Here is a 9,762-nt window from a genome sequence, read left to right on the forward strand (position 1 = left end):
GTGCTCTGTAGTGCTCCTGGTGAGAGGTGAGACAGGGGCAGCCTCCCTCTGGATCAAACCTTCAAACAGGAGAGTCTGTGTGTGTCACCCAGGAGAGTGAGCCCTGGAGGAGGTCCGCTGTGAGCTGCACAGATTGGCGTTGATGATTCTTACCAGTTGTAACTGCGAGGAAAAAATCAGAGACGCTGCCTTGCCTGCTCCCATAGCTCACGCGCTATCCCTTGCTCCCTCTCTCTTCTGCTCTCTCCCTCCCTTTGCAAACATTGTATTTAAACCTGCTCAGAATTCAGCACAGAGGAAGGCAGCAGCAGGAGCAGCAGCAGAAGCAGTGGCAAGCCCAGCAGCTGAGAGCAGCACGGCCTCAAGGTGTACCATCCTGCGTACTGGGTCGTCTTCTCCGCCACGACTGCCCTGCTCTTCATCCCAGGTACCTGGGACCGGGTGGTTCCGCGCCCGGGATGGGGAACTTAAAGCCCGGGAACAGCAGAGGAAAGGGAAAAAAGGAGAGTGAAGGAGGAAGGGGAGAGGAAAGGGAATGTGTGATGCATGTGAGTGAGGAGGTGGGCTTGCTGAGTTCACACACACCAAGGGCTGGCTGGCTCCCTCACTCACACACGGATGCTTGTAGCTCCGAATCTCCTCTGTACTCAGGCAACCCGGTGAGCTGGGTTCGAGATCTGCACCACGCTGTGCGACACTGCCTTTCCCGTGCACAGTACTGACTGGCATTAACCAGTTGTGTCCCAGGGGGAGCAGAAGAGGGGTTTGAACTCCCAGTCGTAAATCCTTCTTGCGGCTTCTGTGGGGCCCGCAGGACAGATGGGCGTCTTTTTTTTTTTCTCTTTCTTTCAATCATTGTCTCTCTGATTCTGAATCAGTCTACCTCTCGGGAATCTCTGTTATTTCCCTGCCTCTCTCCCTCTCTTTCCCCCTTGCTTTCCTCTTTGCCTCTGTGCCTTCCAAACCCTTTCTCCTCTTCTCTTTCCTACTTCAGCTTCCTTCTCTCCTTATTCCTTTGCTCAGTTTTTTCCTGTCTTTAAAAGGTCCTCCTACTGCCTTCACCTTTTCTTAATCCTTCCACCAAATGGACATATGATGCCTTTGAAATTCAGGATCTTCTCCAATTCTCCCTCCTATTCCTTCTCTTGGAAATGTGAATTTCTCTTGAGAGAATTTGAAATATTCACACTGGGGGGAAGGGAAATCTGGGTTCACATGATTTTCCCCAGCATCTACCTTACATTACCTAATGATGCCACCTACCACAGTTGTTACTTCTTTGGAGGGGGGGAACAGATTCTGCAGGGACATAGGTAAGATGCTTCAATCCTACCCAAAAAAGCTTAGTGGAAGTGTTAAAAATTCAATGTGTTTTAATAGATTTGCTAATTACATGCATACCATTTGCAAGCAGACAGTTGAATGCCTGCAGGCATCCTTGAAACAATGCTCAAGTGGCTAAGGTTGTTCTTGCCAATATTTTAGGCAGCTTCTAAGGGTGTGTGGGATTTCCACACTAAACCCTAGCCCTGTACAAAATTTCCTTTCCAGATTGACAAGAATGCATTGTGTTAATTGTTACCTTAAAACTAAAACCCCATACATATGGAGAGACATAAATACAAGACTCTTAATTCTTATATATTTTATATAGGTATACACATCTTTATATTCAGAATCAATCACTTGGTGAGGTTTTAAAATTTTTCCTTTTAAAAACATAACCTCGTATGTGTTTCTAAGCTAGTTAAGTGAATTCAGAAAAATGGAAGTTTATCACAGAGAAAGAAGCAGTGAAAACTGGCTAAAAAGGGGAGATATCCAAGTGTAAACTCTTTTTTTTATGCTTTTTTTTAAAATTGGACTTTTCCAGGCAGAGGTGGTCTCTGTGTCCTTAAGTTTGGGAATTTCAGAGTGGGAGGTGGGTTTTTTTTTCCTTCTGTTTTTGGTTTATTTGTTACTGTTCTTCCTTTTCATCCAAATGTGAGCGTCAGGAAGGGGTTGGCAGCACAGGGCTCAGTGGGGAAGGCAGTGAGGAGTGAGCACTCAGTCCTGCCTGAGTCTGACCGAGGGAGCCAGGTGGGCACTGTGGTCCATGGTGGGAAGAGACAAACTTTCCTGTGTGTGCAAGGCCCCCGGCCTGGGTGGCCCCTGCTCATGGCCTCCTAGCATCTAATTCCCCTTCTTCTCATTCTTCTTGAGCCCTGGGTGGGGACATGGGGAGCAGGGGAGCAGATGTGGGGACCCCAGCCCTGGAGACCCTAGACTTTTTGATGGTTCCTCTTTGAAATGGGAAGGGAGTGAGCCCAAGTCTGCTGGAGCTGCATTGCAGTGCTCCCTGAAGGAAGTCAGGGGTCAGGTGATGTTTCTCTCTAGAGGTCCAGGGCACCCCAAAACACAGCGCCATCACACTATGGGGGAGCGGGAGACCTTGTCTGGGGCAGGGTTCCCCATATGCAAACCCATTGTGTTCTGAGCCTGTGCGTCCCTTCAGTCCTTGCCAGGATATGGAGGTGCCATCTTGGGGGCCTCCAGGGAAGGCCGGGCACAGAAGCCTGGTGTCACTCCTCTCTTCCTGGCTCCCAGGAGCTGCTCTTTATGCTAATTATGCCAGGAAGCTGGCTGGAGAGGTCACAAACTGGAGGAGGAAAAGTTACCTCTAGAAGGTGCAGAAGGAGCCCACGTCACTTCTTGAAGGGCTTCCATGGAAAACAGAACCCACTCTCCCTTTGAGTTACTGTTGATTGTGGTGGCATACTTGGGACTCTCCTTCCTCACTTTCTTTTTCATCTTTAGACATATTTTTATTTTCTTTTGCTTCAAAAGATGCTTTTTCTCCTGAAGGGATTAATACCAGCTCCTTAGCCACTTACCTTCCCTGAGTCTAAAGAGAGAAGGCTAATGCAATAATGAAACCCTGAGCTGATTAGGTCTTGATGCCAATTTATTCTGCAGCTTTTGATTTCTTGGTAAAACATGATTCCATCCCAGAGTAATTTTAAGGCTAATGTTGATGTCACTTAGTGCCTTCCAGGGGGAGATCAAAGCCCATGAATTGCTTTTCTAGGCAGCATCTCTGATGGGAGGGACAGTAGCAAGTGGAGATTGTAAGGAGCCCCCAGCCATGACCTGTGCAAAGGGCAGCAGCTCTTGATTTAATTGTCATGCAGGTGCCACAGGCTTAAAAAGTTCTTGAGATGCTAGCAAGAAGGGTGAGGACCTGCTTGTTGTCTTAGGCAGCAGGAGAGAAGGGGTCTGTGCAGGCAGGCTTTCTGACCATGGACCTGGAGGCTCCTTTGAGAAGATGAAAAGAATGGGGAAGTCCACCCTGGATGAGTTCTTCTCAGAATCACCTGAGGGAAAGGTTACAAGTGCAGACTCCTCCCCACAGTGTTACGCATTTTTAACAAGCATCCCAAGGAATTCTGATGCATTTTAAGAGCACGGTTTTAACAACTTTGTACTTTAAAAATCACTGTTTAGGACTTGCAGCATTTAAGTAAAAACCCACTTCTACTTTCCTTGGGGGCATGGGGGTGGTTGGGAAGGATGGATTGCCACCATTAGTAGCCATGTAACCCAGAGGTCCCTAATCTGGAGGGCTGCTCCCTCTAGTTTTGGTCATTACCCTGTTTCCTTGTTTGCTCCTGTACTCAGCCCTTCCTGTTTGTGTCTTCTTAGGTCCTGTGGTTCCAAGCAGGAAAGCTAACCATGAGGCTAGCACATCTTCACCCTCAGATCTGTGAACCTGGATACAGAACCCCAGCCATTCCCCTATACTTCAGTTAGGCTGCCCTGTTAGGATCAGAAAGCCCTGGGATGGGATGAAGGAGTCACTCTCATCCAGATGTTAGGAACACACACCTTCTTGCATCTCCCTTTAGGAAAGTGCCCTCTGGAACTTGGGCTCTTTGTGTTGGGATGTTTGCTTTGGGGTGAGACCTGGTGGATCTGGGGCCAGGGAAGGCTCTGTAACCATGCCTAGATGCGTTTCTTTCCCACTCCCACCCTGCAGCAGTGTAATGTGGAGGAATCTGCTGAGATTGCCTGGTTTGCAAGAGGGATCCAGTAGGAGAATCATTAGCCATTGGGACAATCCAAGCCCCAGACTCATTAAGAAAGAAATGTGAACAGTGACTGGGTGTGTGGTTATGGTAAAAGCCTTATCATCCTTTTGCCATTCATACTAGTATGCCTGTCCTCTCCCCCTGCCTCAGCTGTGCTGTACGCCCTCAGTATCTTACAACTGATTGGGAGGGTCAGCCTGCATCCCCTCAACCTGAGATTAAACAGATACCCAATGGCTTGAAGTTTCTTGTCTTGCTGCAGTCCTTGATGGTTTCTCCCATTCTTAGTACCCTCTGCCATATTCTCCCAGCCTGGGGAATGACAGAAAGAGATTTCTTAGGGCAGCTGGGTCTTGCTGGGTGTGTAGGAAGCAGCTCTGAGTGGGTCTCCAAGGGCTGCCCCTGAGAACTTATCCCTAATGCTTACAGCACAGCATCAATGTTAGAGCATCATGGGATTTAGAGATGGGTCTACTCTCAAGCCCTCTGGCCAGGCTGAGTGCCCAAAAATGAGACTCTTAGATGAGGTTGACTCAAACCATCCTCTAAAACTTGGTTTACCAGTCTGTGAAGTGGGTTCTAGGAATGTGTGTTTCTTGCTTCCAATTGGATGGAACCATCCAAAAGCCTAAGCTAAATTAAAACAAGGTAAAAATTTCTGAGCTTTGACTGTAGAAAACCCATTCTGACCTCCTATCCACAAGGCAAAGAGAGAAGGCTACTTGTTCCCAAGGGACGGGTAGAGGACACTCCTTGCTTTTGAAGAAGGAGGAAGATGAGATAGATCTGTATCCACTCATATGTGCCTTGATCACAGTGATAAAAATTAGCGGGATATTGTACACCTGCTCATTTATTGAACAAGAACTTTTTTGCATACCAAATAAACATTTTTTGCTTTAGTCTCACACAAAAGTTTAACTTCTAAAATATGAATGACCATCTATTTTCAACACACTGCAATATTGACATTCCTTTTGAACAAGAACTTTTTGCATCCCTAGTATAGGTTCTAAACAAAATACTATTAAGACATTCTCCTGCCCCCCAAGATATAAATCTAATAAAATAAGAATTTATTCAACTATTTTCTTCTTTTTGACCCCTATTACATGAGATATGCATGATGACATTTAACTCCCTGGACCCTGGTTTCTCTGCTGGAGAACTAGGGTGGCAAGTGCCACCCCTTTGGTCCCTTAAAACATTGTTTCATGATATTTTTGGTGGGTGCCCAATGCATGAGCTTGCTCATCTGTCCTGGAGAGCTGGGACTCTGGGAGCCTCTCACTGCTGGACTCTGACTCTTGGGCTTGTTTGCTGGATGGAGCTCCTCTGCCTGTAGCCCTGTCTGCAGATGGACTGGTGCCATCGCCCGCAGCTGCCTGAGACTGGGAGAAAGGAGTGACAGAATGCAAACCAGAGCTATTCCTGTCAAGGAACTCGAGTGTCAGCTGCAGATGGCCTGTGGCTGCTGACAACCAGCCTGTCAGTAGCAGTGGACTTCAGCACTTCCAGGTGCCAGGTGGCACCTTCCTGACAAGGGGACCGGGTGGGTATCCAAGTGCAGGACCCAGGGGGCAATCACCTGGGGTGGCTCTCCCTTTCTCTTCCACTCCTCTGATCTGATTAAGAAAGTCACATCAGTCACTAAGACCACGGGGACATCCATCCCTCCTTGGTAAGAGTCTAAAACTTAGGAGTTGTCCCTTAGCCTGGGAGGCCTTACTGTCTCTGCATTTCTCCTGAGGTCTGGGTAGGTGGTGACACTGCAGGGTGTGTGTATGGTCCCACTGGCTGGATTTCTACCCCACTCAAATCTGTAGCAGGTGACAGGGATATTTGCATGACTGGAGTAGTATTCAAGGTCATTCTGAGAATGGAGGGAAAACAAATTCTATAGCCAGAGCTGTGCTCAGTGTATACCTCATGTAGGTGTGTGAACATACATTCGCTTCTCCCTTTCCCACTCATGTCAACACACACACACACAAGCACACCCACTACTCCTTAAGGAAAGCAAGCCCCTCCTCTTGACTTTTACCTCTGACCTTCCAGAATTCACTTCTTGGTGCTCTCTGCTATGGGCACACCAAGGGTAGGCAAAATGCCCCTGTGCCAGATGCTGCATACACAGGACAGGCTTTCCTTCTAGCTGCACCAGCCTCCCCATGTGCTCTTATTCATGAACTTGATGTGTGCCCCAGAGCTCAGGATGGAGGAAGGTGTATACTTGTTCCAATCCCCTCCCTCCCACCTAGACACCTTGGTGATGAGAGGCTGGGGACTCCCCTGCAGTCACTAGACTAACTTAATTAAATGTTTGTAAAATGCTTTTAGACACCCCTGGGCAATGTGCTGGGTAAGTGCAAAGCATTATCATTATGCTGCAGGGACATGGCCTTTGATGAGCACAGAGACACTTGGAAAGGCCAAGGCAGATCGACGTATGAGGACACAGACCACTGATAGCAATAGATGCAAACGCACTCATAGACATGACAAGTGACAGTGAAATTTACAATAAAATCCTACATGGAAACCCAGCACATCTGACATTTCATGGGAGAGAATCTCTGAAATGGCCCAAGTAGTCGTTCGTGAACCTTTATACTTAGGCAATTGATAAATGCTGTTTTGCCATGCTTGGGAGGTTGCTTAGTGATGATACCCAGAATAGCAAGAGTTTCATGCTTTATGGCTTACCTGGGAAATGTGTCTTTGGTCTCATTTGTTTATCACCAAGAGATTGTGAAATAGGCAGCATAGGTGTTATCCAATTCTGGTTTTACCTTTTTCTTGCTTGAATCCTACATAGACCTTTGACTGCCTTTAGAATGAAGTTTAAAATACTTAGCATGGCCTCCAAGGCATGATTTTATCCCTGCTTCTCATCTAGCTGCATGTCCCACCTGTACTCACCTCCCAGCTCTTGGCTCTGGTCTCTGGAACCTCCTCAGTCCCTCTGACATGCCATTTCCTCTCCTTCCTTCAGGGCTTCATCTGGATATTCTCTGAGCTTGAAGAAATTCTTATCCTCTTGTCATATTTTTTCCTGCAAAAATATCTTTTTCCATCTTTCAGGATTCACCCTAAATACTGTTTTCCTAGGAAAGCACTCTCAGTGCTCCAAAGTGGGTGAGGTCTCTCTGTCAATGACACAAGTCCAGGGTAATGGATATCTTCCTTCTAACACTGTAAATCCATATACTTCAAAATAATTCTCTGCTTTATGTGTCTCTTTCCTTCCTAGATTGTAGATGTTAAAGGCAGGGACCACATCTATTTTGATCTTCAACCCACCATATCTGACCAGCACAGAGGTTGGCATGGAATAGTTACACAAAGTGTATTTGTTGAGGGAATGAATGAATGACTGGAAGAGTGAGTGGACAAATGGAGGAGTAAGCAAGAGAAGTCACCCAGATACTAGCTGTGCACACTATGAGCATTCTGTTCCATCCCACTGAATCCTCAGAGGCACCTGGGACCCCAGACATGCCTGCCCATCAGCTTCTCCATCTGCAGAGGAAGGACAGACAGGCATGGGGATGTGCTTTGCTACAGGGAGATGGAGATGTGCAAAGAATGCTTATAATGATTATCCATTCCAGCATCCATGCTTGTCAATAAACACCAGCTCTGAGCGATCAACCACACAGATATGCAGCAGCTCAGAGGAAGCTGCATACTTTTGGATCTCACATTACATGTTGAGGCAGACATGCCTGATCGTGTGAACTACTCAGTAAACACAGATGTGAGTCCTAATATGGGCTATTGCCATAAACCAAACTAAAATTGCTCAGCAGATGTAATCAGGGTGTCTGTTGAAGAGGCCCCAATAATTTGAAATTTAGAGTTATACCCTTGATACCCAACAAGTGCAAACCACACCATTAAAGAGGAGGAATTCTGTTGTTCAGAGGAAGTAAAATACTGGATCAGGGATGGGAAAACACAAATAGCATAAGAAGGAGTAAGTTTTTGATCAGTTGTGACTTAAACGGGCTGTTGTTCATCTGGAAAGGTAAAAGGAGGCTCCATGAATCAGGGGAAATAGGAAAAGGGTCTTATTTCTTGTACCTCACCACTTTTCATAGTTGACTCTATTTCAGAGTTGTTGTTTCATTGCTGCATAATTCTGAACAGCTGTAATCTTGCCTTTTTCATCTCTGAATGCCCTCTGGTGCCAAGTGCATTCCTTTATTCAACTTATAACTTACTGAGTCATTACTATGTGACAAGTGCTATGTTAGGCCCTCAGAACACAATGCCTGAATAGAAATTGTTGGGACCCTGTTCACATTTACAGTCTCAAGGGAAAGACAGACATGCAAATGTGAAATCATGAAGGAGATCTGGGGAGGTGTATGAGGCTATGACTGTCCACAAGGGGGGCTTGATCTTGCCAGGAGGCCAGTGAAGCCTTTCCTGGGAAAGCGACAATTGAATTGACATCTGAAGGATGAGAAGTAGAAATTTTCCAAACTGAAGGGCAAAGGCATGTGGTAGAGGCAGAGTGCACTTACAAAGGCCCTATGGTGGGAAAGATGGAAGCAGATTATCCTGTCTGGGTGAAGGAACATGGAGGAAGGGAGAGAGGTACGAGATGAGGCTGGAAGGTTGTGTAGGGATCAGAAGATGCAGGCAGTCCTTGAAGGTCATGTTAATCCTTTTGGTCTTCATTCTAGAATACTGAATTGATTCATGTAGTGGAGGTGTGACTCATGATTGACATTTTGGAACTCTCACTCTTGTTGAATTTTGCAGCATGGATTAAAACATGGAATGGATTAAAACACAGGCTAGTTGGGAGACTGCTGCAGTAGTTCAGATGGGAAATGGCAGCAACTTGGAACTCTGATGGAAAATGTTACATGGAAAGACACCAAGAACTTATGAGTCTTTACAAGGACTGTCATAGGTGCTCCATAATGTCTGCAGAATCTGTGCTGCTATTCCTTTTGGAAGAGTTAAGAAGAGGATCTGTCCTACATTCCTGCTTCCTAGTCAGTGCTATTCCAGTTTAGGTGTAATCTTGCCCTGAAAAAAAGAATTGGGATAGATTGTTTTTGGAAATTCCCATCTTTCCTGGCAGCCTAATAATCTTGGCTTCTTAACTGGCATCTCCTCAGCATCTAATCTAGGAGTTTAAAATGGCATCACTCAACTTTTTTGTCCAATAAAAATATTGCAAGCAGCCCTAGTTATGTGCTGTGTCCTTGTGATTGTTTCCTTCTGGAAGAAATGAGATTTTTCCAGATCTGAGCTTTAATCAGATCACAGAGTGGCTCATAGGTACCAAGAAGCAGCATTTTCACAAATCTTTTCATGATATGAACACATGTGTAACCCTTCTCTCCCTGCCCAAGATCACTCTGGGCACCTGATCACTTTGATCTAGGATGTTATCTGTGGATCCCTGACAAACATTTTCTAAATCAAAGTATTACTGAGAAAAGTAGAGGTCCTTGGAACTTGGAGATCATCTAATCCATCTCTTTTATTTCATAGATAAGGAAATTGAGGCAAAGAGAATCTGAGTTTCTTATCCAAAGTCAGAACTGACTCTTGAACACAGGTTGTTAAATAATCTGCCTAAAGTCATTTTAATAACATGATAGTGAAAGGCTGAGCTGCTTTGTCTCCCAGTGTGAAAATCTGTTGAAACCTTTTAAAATGGGCTCCATAA

The 9,762-nt window shown here is 45.8% G+C and overlaps 1 long non-coding RNA gene across 2 annotated transcripts in view; it reads left to right on the forward strand.

Moving 5' to 3' along the window:
* The window catches only part of LOC143673295 (uncharacterized), a 62,116-nt gene extending 52,585 nt beyond the window's left edge, over positions 1 to 9,531 (forward strand). Inside the window, exons 3-4 of one of the 2 annotated variants that reach the window (XR_013170312.1) lie at positions 284 to 427; positions 8,841 to 9,531. This is a non-coding gene — a long non-coding RNA (uncharacterized LOC143673295). Of the gene's footprint in view, positions 1 to 283; positions 4,879 to 8,840 lie in introns of those variants that run through there. The other variant, XR_013170311.1, reaches the window with a different exon arrangement.
* Positions 9,532 to 9,762: the final 231 nt, after the last annotated feature.

Source organism: Tamandua tetradactyla, unplaced genomic scaffold (assembly GCF_023851605.1).
Source record: "Tamandua tetradactyla isolate mTamTet1 unplaced genomic scaffold, mTamTet1.pri scaffold_91_ctg1, whole genome shotgun sequence".
NCBI lineage: Eukaryota > Metazoa > Chordata > Mammalia > Pilosa > Myrmecophagidae > Tamandua > Tamandua tetradactyla.